Source organism: Rhinoraja longicauda, chromosome 19, assembly GCF_053455715.1.
Source record: "Rhinoraja longicauda isolate Sanriku21f chromosome 19, sRhiLon1.1, whole genome shotgun sequence".
Classification (NCBI taxonomy): domain Eukaryota; kingdom Metazoa; phylum Chordata; class Chondrichthyes; order Rajiformes; family Arhynchobatidae; genus Rhinoraja; species Rhinoraja longicauda.
In genome coordinates this window covers 12832021-12846836 of record NC_135971.1, presented here as the reverse complement: position 1 = coordinate 12846836, position 14816 = coordinate 12832021, and the positions used below count along the sequence as shown (strand labels likewise).

General features: G+C 53.3%; 2 long non-coding RNA genes across 2 annotated transcripts; both read right to left on the bottom strand.

Moving 5' to 3' along the window:
• LOC144602689 (uncharacterized) lies at nt 1-1863 on the bottom strand. Its single transcript, XR_013548484.1, has 3 exons — nt 1666-1863; nt 1354-1459; nt 1-46 (listed from the first exon to the last, which is right to left on the bottom strand). It is a non-coding gene; the product is annotated as an uncharacterized LOC144602689 (long non-coding RNA).
• Nucleotides 1864-3144: 1281 nt separating this feature from the next.
• LOC144602688 (uncharacterized) lies at nt 3145-8824 on the bottom strand. Its single transcript, XR_013548483.1, has 7 exons — nt 8677-8824; nt 8365-8470; nt 7246-7291; nt 6931-7036; nt 4645-4690; nt 4333-4438; nt 3145-3190 (listed from the first exon to the last, which is right to left on the bottom strand). It is a non-coding gene; the product is annotated as an uncharacterized LOC144602688 (long non-coding RNA).
• Nucleotides 8825-14816: the final 5992 nt, after the last annotated feature.

Sequence of the window (14816 nt, the reverse complement as noted above, 5' to 3'; positions counted from 1 at the left end):
CTGGTGGGGATGTGGAGTCACGGTCTCCAGACGTGCCCTCTCCCATCTGCAAAGACAGGGAATGAAAGTCAATGTGGAAACAAGGAACCGCAGATGCTGGTTTGTATTAAAAAAAGACACAAAGTGCTGGAGGAACCCAGCGGGTCAGGCAGCATCTCTGAATTAATCTGAAGGAGAGTCTCGACCTGAATCGTCACCGATCATCTTTAATATTGTTGCAGGAATGACGCAGGGAACAGAAATGTGTGTGTGTGTGAGTGTGTGTGTAATTTCCACGCTCACGATGTGATCGCCTGGATATCCTCTGGATGCTCTGCTGTGTGTCTGTGTGCGTGCATCCCTTTGTGTGTGTCTGTGTGTGTGTGTGTGTCCATGTGGGTGTGTCTGTGTGCGCTCGTCTTTTTGTGTGTCTCTGCGTGTGTCTGTCACCGTGTGTGTGTCTCTGGATATCTGTCTCTCTGCGCACGTGTCTACGTGCATGTGCGTGTGTCTCTGTGCGTAAGTGTGTCTGTATATATGCGTGAGTGTGTCTATGTGTGCGTGATTGTGTCTGTGCGCGCGAGTGTGTGTGTGGCTACTAGGCTGTCACTGCAAGACTGACACAGGTAGCGGGGAGTGTTATAGAGTCAGAGCCACACAGCATGAAAACATGTCAACCAAGTCAGACACAGAGCGCTGGAGTAACTCTTTCAGGTTTCCTCTCACGCTACAAAGTCTTTTAGGACCGAGATGAGAAACGTTTTTTTTCACACAGAGTGGTGAATCTGTGGAATTCTCTGCCACAGAAGGTAGTTGAGGCCAGTTCATTGGCTATATTTAAGAGGGAGTTAGATGTGGCCCTTGTGGCTAAAGGGATCAGGGGGTATGGAGAGAAGGCAGGTACAGGTTACTGAGCTGGATGATCAGCCATGATCATATTGAAGGGCGGTGCAGGCTCGAAGGGCCGAATGGCCTACTCCTGCACCTATTTTCTAAGTTTCTATGTACGGCTTTGTGGGCTAATTGGCTTGGTGTAATTTACAATTGTCCCCAGTGTGTGTAGGATAGTGTACGTGCGCGATGATCGCTGGTCGGCGCGGACCCGGTGGGCCGAAGGGCCTGTTTCCACGCTGTATCTCAAAAGTCTAAATAGGCGCAGAAGTTTGAAAACACAAACCCTTTTATCCTTTATCAGTGCACTGCTGACGACTTGATTGTAACCGTGTAGATTAAGTGTTTTATTTTGACTGGTAAGCACGCAGCAACAAGCTTTTCACTGTACCTCGGTACACGTGGCAATGATAAACTGAACCTCCAGACCCAGGGGAGAGTTTCTCCCCAACTTTCCTGACCGACTATGAGACGTAAACGCACCTGTTCCCACTGCGTGAAGCGGGCAGACATCAGACGGGCCGAATGGACGCCAACTCCGGCCGCCATTTTGACCAGGAGAAACGTTTGTCCAGAGCAGATGGTCAACCTGCGATTCAGAAACACAAAGGGTGAAGCCGTCTCCCCCAGGGTTTCAGGAGCAGAGGGGGGAGAGCCCAGGAGAGCGGCTCAGAGCACTGTGAGAATCATCAGTCGTACGTCAGCAACTCTAGTCTGAAAGGGGTCATCATTTACCGCCCTGCCCCCCACACCCTCCCACCCACCCACACCCACCCACCCACGGCCCGCGTGTACCTGGTGGGGATTTGGAGTCACGGTCTCCAGACGTGCCCTCTCCCATCTGCAAAGACAGGGAATTAAAGTCAAGGTGGAAACAAGGAACCGCAGATGCTGGTTTGTATTAAAAAAAAGACACAAAGTGCTGGAGGAACCCAGCGGGTCAGGCAGCATCTCTGAATTAATCTGAAGGAGAGTCTCGACCTGAAACGTCACCGATCATGTTTAATATTGTTGTAGGAATGATGCAGGGAACAGAAATGTGAGTGTGTGTGTGTGTGTCTCTGTGTGTAAGTGTGTATGTTTGCGAGTGGGTCTATGTGTGTGTACCTTCCACGCTCACGATGTGATCGCCTGCATGTCCTCTGGGTGCTCTGCTGTGTGTCTCCGTGTGTGTGTGTGTGTGTGTCTCCGTGTGTGTGTGTGTGTCTCCGTGTGTGTGTGTCTCCGTGTGTGTCTCCGTGTGTGTGTATGTGTGTGTCTCCGTGTGTGTGTGTGTGTGTGTGTCTCCGTGTGTGTGTGTGTTTCTGGATGGGTGTCTCTCTGTGCTTGTGTCCACGTGTACGTGTATGTGTGTCTGCGTGTGCAAGTGTCAGTGCGTGTGTGTGTCTCTGTGCATGAGTGTGTCTGTGTGAGTGTGTGTTGGATGTGTGCGTGATTGTGTCTGTGTGAGTGTGTGTCTGTATACGTGTGCAAGTGTGTGTGTGTGTGACTACGGGGCTGTCACTGCAAGACTGACGCAGGTAGCGGGGAGTGTTATAGAGTCAGAGCCTCACAGCATGAAAACGTGTCGACCAAGTTAGACACAGAGTGCTGGAGTAACTCAGCGGGTCAGGCAGCATCTGTGGAGAACATGGATGGGTGACGTTTCACAGAGTGCTGGAGTAACTCAGCGGGTCAGGCAGCATCTGTGGAGAACACGGATGGGTGACGTTTCACAGAGTGCTGGAGTAACTCAGCGGGTCAGGCAGCATCTGTGGAGAACGTGGATGGGTGACGTTTCGGGTCAGACCAAACACAGGCAGGTGGGACGATTGTCGATGGGGCAGGTTGGTGGGTGTGGGGCAAGTTGGGCTGAAGGGCCTGTTTCCAGGACTCTACAAAGTTATTTAAATTGCACGTGTGCCCACCTCTGCCACCTGGTTGCAGGACCACACGAGGAGCTGTAGGGGGCAGCGTTGCCAGGGTGGGGTTGGCACCCATACCCACCCACTCTGCATCGTCTCCCAGCTTGGTGCGGCGTGCCGGGCGAATGCCCACCCGCCCCATCCCCGCGCCCCCCACAGACAAGGTGGAGCGGGTCAGACAGACGGCCGTCTACAGTCACAGGGCCACACACACACACACACACACCCCGGGCACCAGCGGCTCAGAGCCCTGTGAGAATCGTCAGCCGTACGTCAGCAACTCTAGTCTGAAAGGGGTCATCATTTACCGCCCTGCCCCCCACACCCTCCCACCCACCCACCCTCCCTCCCACCCACAGCCCGCGTGTACCTGGTGGGGATGTGGAGTCACGGCCTCCAGACGTGCCCTCTCCCATCTGCAAAGACAGGGAATTAAAGTCAATGTGGAAACAAGGAACCGCAGATGCTGGTTTGAATTAAAAAAAGACACAAAGTGCTGGAGGAACCCAGCGGGTCAGGCAGCATCTCTGAATTAGTCTGAAGGAGAGTCTCGACCTGAATCATCACCGATCATGTTTAATATTGTTGCAGGAATGACGCAGGGAACAGAAATGTGTGTGTGTGTGTGTTTGTGTAATTTCCATGCTCACGATGTGATCGCCTGGATATCCTCTGGGTGCTCTGCTGTGTGTCTGTGTGCGTGCATCCCTTTGTGTGTGTGTGTGTGTGTGTGTGTCCATGTGGGTGTGTCTGTGTGCGCTCGTCTTTTTGTGTGTGTCTCTGCGTGTGTCTGTCTCCGTGTGTGTCTCTGGATATCTGTCTCTCTGCGCACGTGTCTACGTGCATGTGTGTGTCTCTGTGCGTAAGTGTGTCTGTATTTGTGCGTGAGTGTGTCTGTATGCATGAGTGTGTCTATGTGTGCGTGAGTGTGTCTATGTGTGCGTGAGTGTGTCTGTGTGCATGAGTGTGTCTATGTGTGCGTGAGTGTGTCTATGTGTACGTGTGTGTGCATGTGTGTGCGTGAGTGTGCGAGTGTGTGTGTGTGGCTACTAGGCTGTCACTGCAAGACTGACACAGGTAGCGGGGAGTGTTATAGAGTCAGAGCCTCACAGCAGGAAAACGTGTCGACCAAGTCAGACACAGAGTGCTGGAGTAACTCTTTCAGGTTTCCTCTCACGCTCCAAAGACGTAAGGCTTTGTGGGCTAATTGGCTTGGTGTAGTTTAAAATTGTCCCCAGTGTGTGTCAGATAGTGTACGTGCGCGATGATCGCTGGTCGGCGCGGACCCGGTGGGCCGAAGGGCCTGTTTCCGCGCTGTATCTCTAAAGTCTAAATAGGCGCAGAAGTTTGAAAACACAAACCCTTTTATCCTTTATCAGTGCCCTGCTGACGACTTGATTGTAACCGTGTAGATTAAGTGTTTTATTTTGACTGGTAAGCACGCAGCAACAAGCTTTTCACTGTACCTCGGTACACGAGGCAATGATAAACTGAACCTCCAGACCCAGGGGAGAGTTTCTCCCCAACTTTCCTGACCGACTCTGAGCTGTAAACGCACCTGTTCCCACTGCGTGAAGCGGGCAGACATCAGACGGGCCGAATGGACGCCAACTCCGGCCGCCATTTTGACCAGGAGAAACGTTTGTCCAGAGCAGATGGTCAACCTGCGATTCAGAAACACAAAGGGTGAAGCCGTCTCCCCCAGGGTTTCAGGAGCAGAGGGGGGAGAGCCCGGGAGAGCGGCTCAGAGCACTGTGAGAATCATCAGTCGTACGTCAGCAACTCTAGTCTGAAAGGGGTCATCATTTACCGCCCTGCCCCCCACACCCTCCCACCCACCCACACCCACCCACCCACGGCCCGCGTGTACCTGGTGGGGATTTGGAGTCACGGTCTCCAGACGTGCCCTCTCCCATCTGCAAAGACAGGGAATTAAAGTCAAGGTGGAAACAAGGAACCGCAGATGCTGGTTTGTATTAAAAAAAAGACACAAAGTGCTGGAGGAACCCAGCGGGTCAGGCAGCATCTCTGAATTAATCTGAAGGAGAGTCTCGACCTGAAACGTCACCGATCATGTTTAATATTGTTGCAGGAATGATGCAGGGAACAGAAATGTGAGTGTGTGTGTGTGTGTCTCTGTGTGTAAGTGTGTATGTTTGCGAGTGGGTCTATGTGTGTGTACCTTCCACGCTCACGATGTGATCGCCTGCATGTCCTCTGGGTGCTCTGCTGTGTGTCTCCGTGTGTGTGTGTGTGTGTGTCTCCGTGTGTGTGTGTGTGTGTGTCTCCGTGTGTGTGTGTCTCCGTGTGTGTCTCCGTGTGTGTGTATGTGTGTGTCTCCGTGTGTGTGTGTGTGTGTGTGTCTCCGTGTGTGTGTGTGTTTCTGGATGGGTGTCTCTCTGTGCTTGTGTCCACGTGTACGTGTATGTGTGTCTGCGTGTGCAAGTGTCAGTGCGTGTGTGTGTCTCTGTGCATGAGTGTGTCTGTGTGAGTGTGTGTTGGATGTGTGCGTGATTGTGTCTGTGTGAGTGTGTGTCTGTATACGTGTGCAAGTGTGTGTGTGTGTGACTACGGGGCTGTCACTGCAAGACTGACGCAGGTAGCGGGGAGTGTTATAGAGTCAGAGCCTCACAGCATGAAAACGTGTCGACCAAGTTAGACACAGAGTGCTGGAGTAACTCAGCGGGTCAGGCAGCATCTGTGGAGAACATGGATGGGTGACGTTTCACAGAGTGCTGGAGTAACTCAGCGGGTCAGGCAGCATCTGTGGAGAACACGGATGGGTGACGTTTCACAGAGTGCTGGAGTAACTCAGCGGGTCAGGCAGCATCTGTGGAGAACGTGGATGGGTGACGTTTCGGGTCAGACCAAACACAGGCAGGTGGGACGATTGTCGATGGGGCAGGTTGGTGGGTGTGGGGCAAGTTGGGCTGAAGGGCCTGTTTCCAGGACTCTACAAAGTTATTTAAATTGCACGTGTGCCCACCTCTGCCACCTGGTTGCAGGACCACACGAGGAGCTGTAGGGGGCAGCGTTGCCAGGGTGGGGTTGGCACCCATACCCACCCACTCTGCATCGTCTCCCAGCTTGGTGCGGCGTGCCGGGCGAATGCCCACCCGCCCCGTCCCCGCGCCCCCCACAGACAAGGTGGAGCGGGTCAGACAGACGGCCGTCTACAGTCACAGGGCCACACACACACACACACACCCCGGGCACCAGCGGCTCAGAGCACTGTGAGAATCGTCAGCCGTACGTCAGCAACTCTAGTCTGAAAGGGGTCATCATTTACCGCCCTCTCTCTCCCCCCCCCCCCCCCCACACCCCCCCACCCACCCACAGCACGCCCGCGTGTACCTGGTGGGGATGTGGAGTCACGGTCTCCAGACGTGCCCTCTCCCATCCGCAAAGACAGGGAATTAAAGTCAATGTGGAAACAAGGAATCGCAGATGGCATTCAACAACAGCCCGAGAGGGGACGTCTTTCACACAGAGGGGGGGGGGGGGGGTGAATGGAACCAACTGCCCGAGGACGTAGTTGAGGCCGGGAGTTTAAAAAAAAATTTAAAGATCAAAACTAAATTAATTCAATTATTCACAATATTTTCACGACAAAAATAATCGGGGCGTCACGGTGGTGCAGCGGTAGAGTTGCTGCCTCACGGCGCCGGAGACCCGGGTTCTATCCTGACTACGGGCGCCGTCTGTACGGAGTTTGTACGTTCTCCCCGTGACCTGCGCGGGTTTTCTCCGGGACCTTTGGTTTCCTCCCACACTCCAAAGACGTGCGTACGGCTTTGTGGGCTAATAGGCTTGGTGTAATTTACAATTGTCCCCAGTGTGTGTAGGATAGTGTACGTGCGCGATGATCGCTGGTCGGCGCGGACCCGGTGGGCCGAAGGGCCTGTTTCCACGCTGTATCTCAAAAGTCTAAATAGGCGCAGAAGTTTGAAAACACAAACCCTTTTATCCTTTATCAGTGCACTGCTGACGACTTGATTGTAACCGTGTAGATTAAGTGTTTTATTTAGACTGGTAAGCACGCAGCAACAAGCTTTTCACTGTACCTCGGTACACGTGGCAATGATAAACTGAACCTCCAGACCCAGGGGAGAGTTTCTCCCCAACTTTCCTGACCGACTATGAGACGTAAACGCACCTGTTCCCACTGTGTGAAGCGGGCAGACATCAGACGGGCCGAATGGATGCCAACTCCGGCCGCCATTTTGACCAGGAGAAACGTTTGTCCAGAGCAGATGGTCAACCTGCGATTCAGAAACACAAAGGGTGAAGCCGTCTCCCCCAGGGTTTCAGGAGCAGAGGGGCGAGAGCCCGGGAGAGCGGCTCAGAGCACTGTGAGAATCATCAGTCGTACGTCAGCAACTCTAGTCTGAAAGGGGTCATCATTTACCGCCCTGCCCCCACACCCAGCCCCCCACACCCTCCCTCCCTCCCACCCACAGCCCGCGTGTACCTGGTGGGGATGTGGAGTCACGGCCTCCAGACGTGCCCTCTCCCATCTGCAAAGACAGGGAATTAAAGTCAATGTGGAAACAAGGAATCGCAGATGCTGGTTTGTATTAAAAAAAGACACAAAGTGCTGGAGGAACCCAGCGGGTCAGGCAGCATCTCTGAATTAATCTGAACGAGAGTCTCGACCTGAAACTTCACCGATCATGTTTAATATTGTTGCAGGAATGATGCAGGGACTAGAAGTGCGTGTGTGTGTGTGTGTCTCTGTGTGTAAGTGTGTATGTTTGCGAGTGGGTCTATGTGTGTGTACCTTCCACGCTCACGATGTGATCGCCTGGATGTCCTCTGGGTGCTCTGCTGTGTGTCTGTATGTGTGTGTCTCCGTGTGTGTGTGTATGTGTGTCTCCGTGTGTGTGTGTGTTTCTGGATGGGTGTCTCTCTGTGCTTGTGTCCACGTGTCTGTGAGTGTCTGTCTGCGTGTGCAAGTGTCAGTGCGTGTGTGTGTCTCTGCGCATGAGTGTGTATGTGTGAGTGTGTGTTGGATGTGTGCGTGATTGTGTCTGTGTGAGTGTGTGTCTGTATACGTGTGCAAGTGTGTGTGTGTGTGGCTACTAGGCTGTCACTGCAAGACTGACACAGGTAGCGGGGAGTGTTATAGAGTCAGAGCCACACAGCAGGAAAACATGTCGACTAAGTCAGACACAGAGTGCTGGAGTAACTCTTTCAGGTTTCCTCTCACGCTCCAAAGACGTACGGCTTTGTGGGCTAATTGGCTTGGTGTAATTTACAATTGTCCCCAGTGTGTGTAGGATAGTGTACGTGCGCGATGATCGCTGGTCGGCGCGGACCCGGTGGGCCGAAGGGCCTGTTTCCGCGCTGTATCTCTAAAGTCTAAATAGGCGCAGAAGTTTGAAAGCACAAACCCTTTTATCCGTTATCAGTGCCCTGCTGACGACTTGATTGTAACCGTGTAGATTAAGTGTTTTATTTTGACTGGTAAGTACGCAGCAACAAGCTTTTCACTGTACCTCGGTACACGAGGCAATGATAAACTGAACCTCCAGACCCAGGGGAGAGTTTCTCCCCAACTTTCCTGACCGACTCTGAGCTGTAAACGCACCTGTTCCCACTGCGTGAAGCGGGCAGACATCAGACGGGCCGAATGGACGCCAACTCCGGCCGCCATTTTGACCAGGAGAAACGTTTGTCCAGAGCAGATGGTCAACCTGCGATTCAGAAACACAAAGGGTGAAGCCGTCTCCCCCAGGGTTTCAGGAGCAGAGGGGGGAGAGCCCGGGAGAGCGGCTCAGAGCACTGTGAGAATCATCAGTCGTACGTCAGCAACTCTAGTCTGAAAGGGGTCATCATTTACCGCCCTGCCCCCCACACCCTCCCACCCACCCACACCCACCCACCCACGGCCCGCGTGTACCTGGTGGGGATTTGGAGTCACGGTCTCCAGACGTGCCCTCTCCCATCTGCAAAGACAGGGAATTAAAGTCAATGTGGAAACAAGGAACCGCAGATGCTGCTTTGTATTAAAAAAAAGACACAAAGTGCTGGAGGAACCCAGCGGGTCAGGCAGCATCTCTGAATTAATCTGAAGGAGAGTCTCGACCTGAAACGTCACCGATCATGTTTAATATTGTTGCAGGAATGATGCAGGGAACAGAAATGTGAGTGTGTGTGTGTGTGTCTCTGTGTGTAAGTGTGTAAGTTTGCGAGTGGGTCTATGTGTGTGTACCTTCCACGCTCACGATGTGATCGCCTGCATGTCCTCTGGGTGCTCTGCTGTGTGTCTCCGTGTGTGTGTGTGTGTGTGTCTCCGTGTGTGTGTGTATGTGTGTCTCCGTGTGTGTGTGTGTTTCTGGATGGGTGTCTCTCTGTGCTTGTGTCCACGTGTACGTGTGTGTCTGTCTGCGTGTGCAAGTGTCAGTGTGTGTGTGTGTCTCTGCGCATGAGTGTGTCTGTGTGAGTGCGTGTTGGATGTGTGCGTGATTGTGTCTGTGTGAGTGTGTGTCTGTATACGTGTGCAAGTGTGTGTGTGTGACTACGGGGCTGTCACTGCAAGACTGACACAGGTAGCGGGGAGTGTTATAGAGTCAGAGCCTCACAGCATGAAAACGTGTCGACCAAGTTAGACACAGAGTGCTGGAGTAACTCAGCGGGTCAGGCAGCATCTGTGGAGAACATGGATAGGTGACGTTTCACAGAGTGCTGGAGTAACTCAGCGGGTCGGGCAGCATCTGTGGAGAACATGGATAGGTGACGTTTCGGGTCAGACCAAGCACAGGCAGGTGGGACGATTGTCGATGGGGCAGGTTGGTGGGTGTGGGGCAAGTTGGGCTGAAGGGCCTGTTTCCAGGACTCTACAAAGTTATTTAAATTGCACGTGTGCCCACCTCTGCCACCTGGTTGCAGGACCACACGAGGAGCTGTAGGGGGCAGCGTTGCCAGGGTGGGGTTGGCACCCATACCCACCCACTCTGCATCGTCTCCCAGCTTGGTGCGGCGTGCCGGGCGAATGCCCACCCGCCCCGTCCCCGCGCCCCCCACAGACAAGGTGGAGCGGGTCAGACAGACGGCCGTCTACAGTCACAGGGCGACACACACACACACACACACACCCCGGGCACCAGCGGCTCAGAGCACTGTGAGAATCGTCAGCCGTACGTCAGCAACTCTAGTCTGAAAGGGGTCATCATTTACCGCCCTGCCCCCCACACCCTCCCACCCACCCTCCCACAGCCCTCCCGCGTGTACCTGGTGGGGATGTGGAGTCATGGTCTCCAGACGTGCCCTCTCCCATCTGCAAAGACAGGGAATGAAACTCAACGTGGGAAACAAGGAACCACAGATGGCATTCAACAACAGCCCGAGAGGGGATGTCTTTCACACAGAGGGGGGGGTGAATGGAACCAACTGCCCGAGGACGTAGTTGAGGCCGGGAGTTTAAAAAAAATTTAAAGATCAAAACTAAATTAATTCAATTATTCACAATATTTTCACGACAAAAATAATCGGGGCGTCACGGTGGTGCAGCGGTAGAGTTGCTGCCTCACGGCGCCGGAGACCCGGGTTCCATCCTGACTACGGGCGCCGTCTGTACGGAGTTTGTACGTTCTCCCCGTGACCTGCGTGGGTTTTCTCCGGGACCTTCGGTTTCCTCCCACACTCCAAAGACGTGCGTACGGCTTTGTGGGCTAATAGGCTTGGTGTAATTTACAATTGTCCCCAGTGTGTGTAGGATAGTGTACGTGCGCGATGATCGCTGGTCGGCGCGGACCCGGTGGGCCGAAGGGCCTGTTTCCGCGCTGTATCTCTAAAGTCTAAATAGGCGCAGAAGTTTGAAAGCACAAACCCTTTTATCCTTTATCAGTGCACTGCTGACGACTTGATTGTAACCGTGTAGATTAAGTGTTTTATTTTGACCGGTAAGCACGCAGCAACAAGCTTTTCACTGTACCTCGGTACACGAGGCAATGATAAACTGAACCTCCAGACCCAGGGGAGAGTTTCTCCCCAACTTTCTTGACCGACTCTGAGCTGTAAACGCACCTGTTCCCACTGTGTGAAGCGGGCAGACATCAGCCGGGCCGAATGGACGCCAACTCCGGCCGCCATTTTGACCAAGAGAAACGTTTGTCCAGAGCAGATGGTCAACCTGCGATTCAGAAACACAAAGGGTGAAGCCGTCTCCCCCAGGGTTTCAGGAGCAGAGGGGGGAGAGCCCAGGAGAGCGGCTCAGAGCACTGTGAGAATCATCAGTCGTACGTCAGCAACTCTAGTCTGAAAGGGGTCATCATTTACCGCCCTGCCCCCCACACCCTCCCACCCACCCACCCTCCCTCCCTCCCACCCACCCACAGCCCGCGTGTACCTGGTGGGGATGTGGAGTCACGGCCTCCAGACGTGCCCTCTCCCATCTGCAAAGACAGGGAATTAAAGTCAATGTGGAAACAAGGAATCGCAGATGCTGGTTTGTATTAAAAAAAGACACAAAGTGCTGGAGGAACCCAGCGGGTCAGGCAGCATCTCTGAATTAATCTGAACGAGAGTCTCGACCTGAAACTTCACCGATCATGTTTAATATTGTTGCAGGAATGATGCAGGGACTAGAAGTGCGTGTGTGTGTGTGTGTCTCTGTGTGTAAGTGTGTATGTTTGCGAGTGGGTCTATGTGTGTGTACCTTCCACGCTCACGATGTGATCGCCTGGATGTCCTCTGGGTGCTCTGCTGTGTGTCTGTATGTGTGTGTCTCCGTGTGTGTGTGTATGTGTGTCTCCGTGTGTGTGTGTGTTTCTGGATGGGTGTCTCTCTGTGCTTGTGTCCACGTGTCTGTGAGTGTCTGTCTGCGTGTGCAAGTGTCAGTGCGTGTGTGTGTCTCTGCGCATGAGTGTGTATGTGTGAGTGTGTGTTGGATGTGTGCGTGATTGTGTCTGTGTGAGTGTGTGTCTGTATACGTGTGCAAGTGTGTGTGTGTGTGACTACGGGGCTGTCACTGCAAGACTGACACAGATAGCGGGGAGTGTTATAGAGTCAGAGCCACACAGCAGGAAAACATGTCGACCAAGTCAGACACAGAGTGCTGGAGTAACTCTTTCAGGTTTCCTCTCACGCTCCAAAGACGTACGGCTTTGTGGGCTAATTGGCTTGGTGTAATTTACAATTGTCCCCAGTGTGTGTAGGATAGTGTACGTGCGCGATGATCGCTGGTCGGCGCGGACCCGGTGGGACGAAGGGCCTGTTTCCGCGCTGTATCTCTAAAGTCTAAATAGGCGCAGAAGTTTGAAAACACAAACCCTTTTATCCGTTATCAGTGCACTGCTGACGACTTGATTGTAACCGTGTAGATTAAGTGTTTTATTTTGACTGGTAAGTACGCAGCAACAAGCTTTTCACTGTACCTCGGTACACGAGGCAATGATAAACTGAACCTCCAGACCCAGGGGAGAGTTTCTCCCCAACTTTCCTGACCGACTCTGAGCTGTAAACGCACCTGTTCCCACTGTGTGAAGCGGGCAGACATCAGACGGGCCGAATGGACGCCAACTCCGGCCGCCATTTTGACCAGGAGAAACGTTTGTCCAGAGCAGATGGTCAACCTGCGATTCAGAAACACAAAGGGTGAAGCCGTCTCCCCCAGGGTTTCAGGAGCAGAGGGGGGAGAGCCCGGGAGAGCGGCTCAGAGCACTGTGAGAATCATCAGTCGTACGTCAGCAACTCTAGTCTGAAAGGGGTCATCATTTACCGCCCTGCCCCTCACACCCTCCCCCCCACCCCCCCACCCACCCACAGCCCGCGTGTACCTGGTGGGGATGTGGAGTCACGGTCTCCAGACGTGCCCTCTCCCATCTGCAAAGACAGGGAATTAAAGTCAATGTGCAAACAAGGAATCGCAGATGCTGGTTTGTATTAAAAAAAGACACAAAGTGCTGGAGGAACCCAGCGGGTCAGGCAGCATCTCTGAATTAATCTGAACGCGAGTCTCGACCTGAAACGTCACCGATCATGTTTAATATTGTTGCAGGAATGATGCAGGGAACAGAAATGTGAGTGTGTGTGTGTGTGTGTGTCTGTGTGTAAGTGTGTATGTTTGCGAGTGGGTCTATGTGTGTGTACCTTCCACGCTCACGATGTGATCGCCTGCATGTCCTCTGGGTGCTCTGCTGTGTCTCCGTGTGTGTGTATGTGTGTCTCCGTGTGTGTGTGTATGTGTGTCTCCGTGTGTGTGTGTATGTGTGTCTCCGTGTGTGTGTGTGTTTCTGGATGGGTGTCTCTCTGTGCTTGTGTCCACGTGTACGTGTGTGTCTGTCTGCGTGTGCAAGTGTCAGTGCGTGTGTGTGTCTCTGCGCATGAGTGTGTCTGTGTGAGTGTGTGTTGGATGTGTGCGTGATTGTGTCTGTGTGAGTGTGTGTCTGTATACGTGTGCAAGTGTGTGTGTGTGACTACGGGGCTGTCACTGCAAGACTGACGCAGGTAGCGGGGAGTGTTATAGAGTCAGAGCCTCACAGCATGAAAACGTGTCGACCAAGTTAGACACAGAGTGCTGGAGTAACCCAGCGGGTCAGGCAGCATCTGTGGAGAACATGGATAGGTGACGTTTCACAGAGTGCTGGAGTAACTCAGCGGGTCAGGCAGCATCTGTGGAGAACGTGGATGGGTGACGTTTCGGGTCAGACCAAACACAGGCAGGTGGGACGATTGTCGATGGGGCAGGTTAGTGGGTGTGGGGCAAGTTGGGCTGAAGGGCCTGTTTCCAGGACTCTACAAAGTTATTTAAATTGCACGTGTGCCCACCTCTGCCACCTGGTTGCAGGACCACACGAGGAGCTGTAGGGGGCAGCGTTGCCAGGGTGGGGTTGGCACCCATACCCACCCACTCTGCATCGTCTCCCAGCTTGGTGCGGCGTGCCGGGCGAATGCCCACCCACCCCGTCCCCGCGCCCCCCACAGACAAGGTGGAGCGGGTCAGACAGACGTCCGTCTACAGTCACAGGGCGGCTCAGAGCACTGTGAGAATCGTCAGCCGTACGTCAGCAACTCTAGTCTGAAAGGGGTCATCATTTACCGCCCTCTCTCTCCCCCCCCCCCCCCACACCCACCCACCCTCCCACAGCACGCCCGCGTGTACCTGGTGGGGATGTGGAGTCACGGCCTCCAGATGTGCCCTCTCCCATCTGCAAAGACAGGGAATTAAAGTCAATGTGGAAACAAGGAATCGCAGATGCTGGTTTGTATTAAAAAAAGACACAAAGTGCTGGAGGAACCCAGCGGGTCAGGCAGCATCTCTGAATTAATCTGAACGAGAGTCTCGACCTGAAACTTCACCGATCATGTTTAATATTGTTGCAGGAATGATGCAGGGAACAGAAGTGCGTGTGTGTGTGTGTGTCTCTGTGTGTAAGTGTGTATGTTTGCGAGTGGGTCTATGTGTGTGTACCTTCCACGCTCACGATGTGATCGCCTGGATGTCCTCTGGGTGCTCTGCTGTGTGTCTGTATGTGTGTGTCTCCGTGTGTGTGTGTATGTGTGTCTCCGTGTGTGTGTGTTTCTGGATGGGTGTCTGTGCTTGTGTCCACGTGTCTGTGTGTGTCTGTCTGCGTGTGCAAGTGTCAGTGCGTGTGTGTGTCTCTGCGCATGAGTATGTGTGAGTGTGTGTTGGATGTGTGCGTGATTGTGTCTGTGTGAGTGTGTGTCTGTATACGTGTGCAAGTGTGTGTGTGTGACTACGGGGCTGTCACTGCAAGACTGACACAGATAGCGGGGAGTGTTATAGAGTCAGAGCCACACAGCAGGAAAACATGTCGACCAAGTCAGACACAGAGTGCTGGAGTAACTCTTTCAGGTTTCCTCTCACGCTCCAAAGACGTACGGTTTTGTGGGCTAATTGGCTTGGTGTAATTTACAATTGTCCCCAGTGTGTGTAGGATAGTGTACGTGCGCGATGATCGCTGGTCGGCGCGGACCCGGTGGGCCGAAGGGCCTGTTTCCGCGCTGTATCTCTAAAGTCTAAATAGGCGCAGAAGTTTGAAAACACAAACCCTTTTATCCGTTATCAGTGCACTGCTG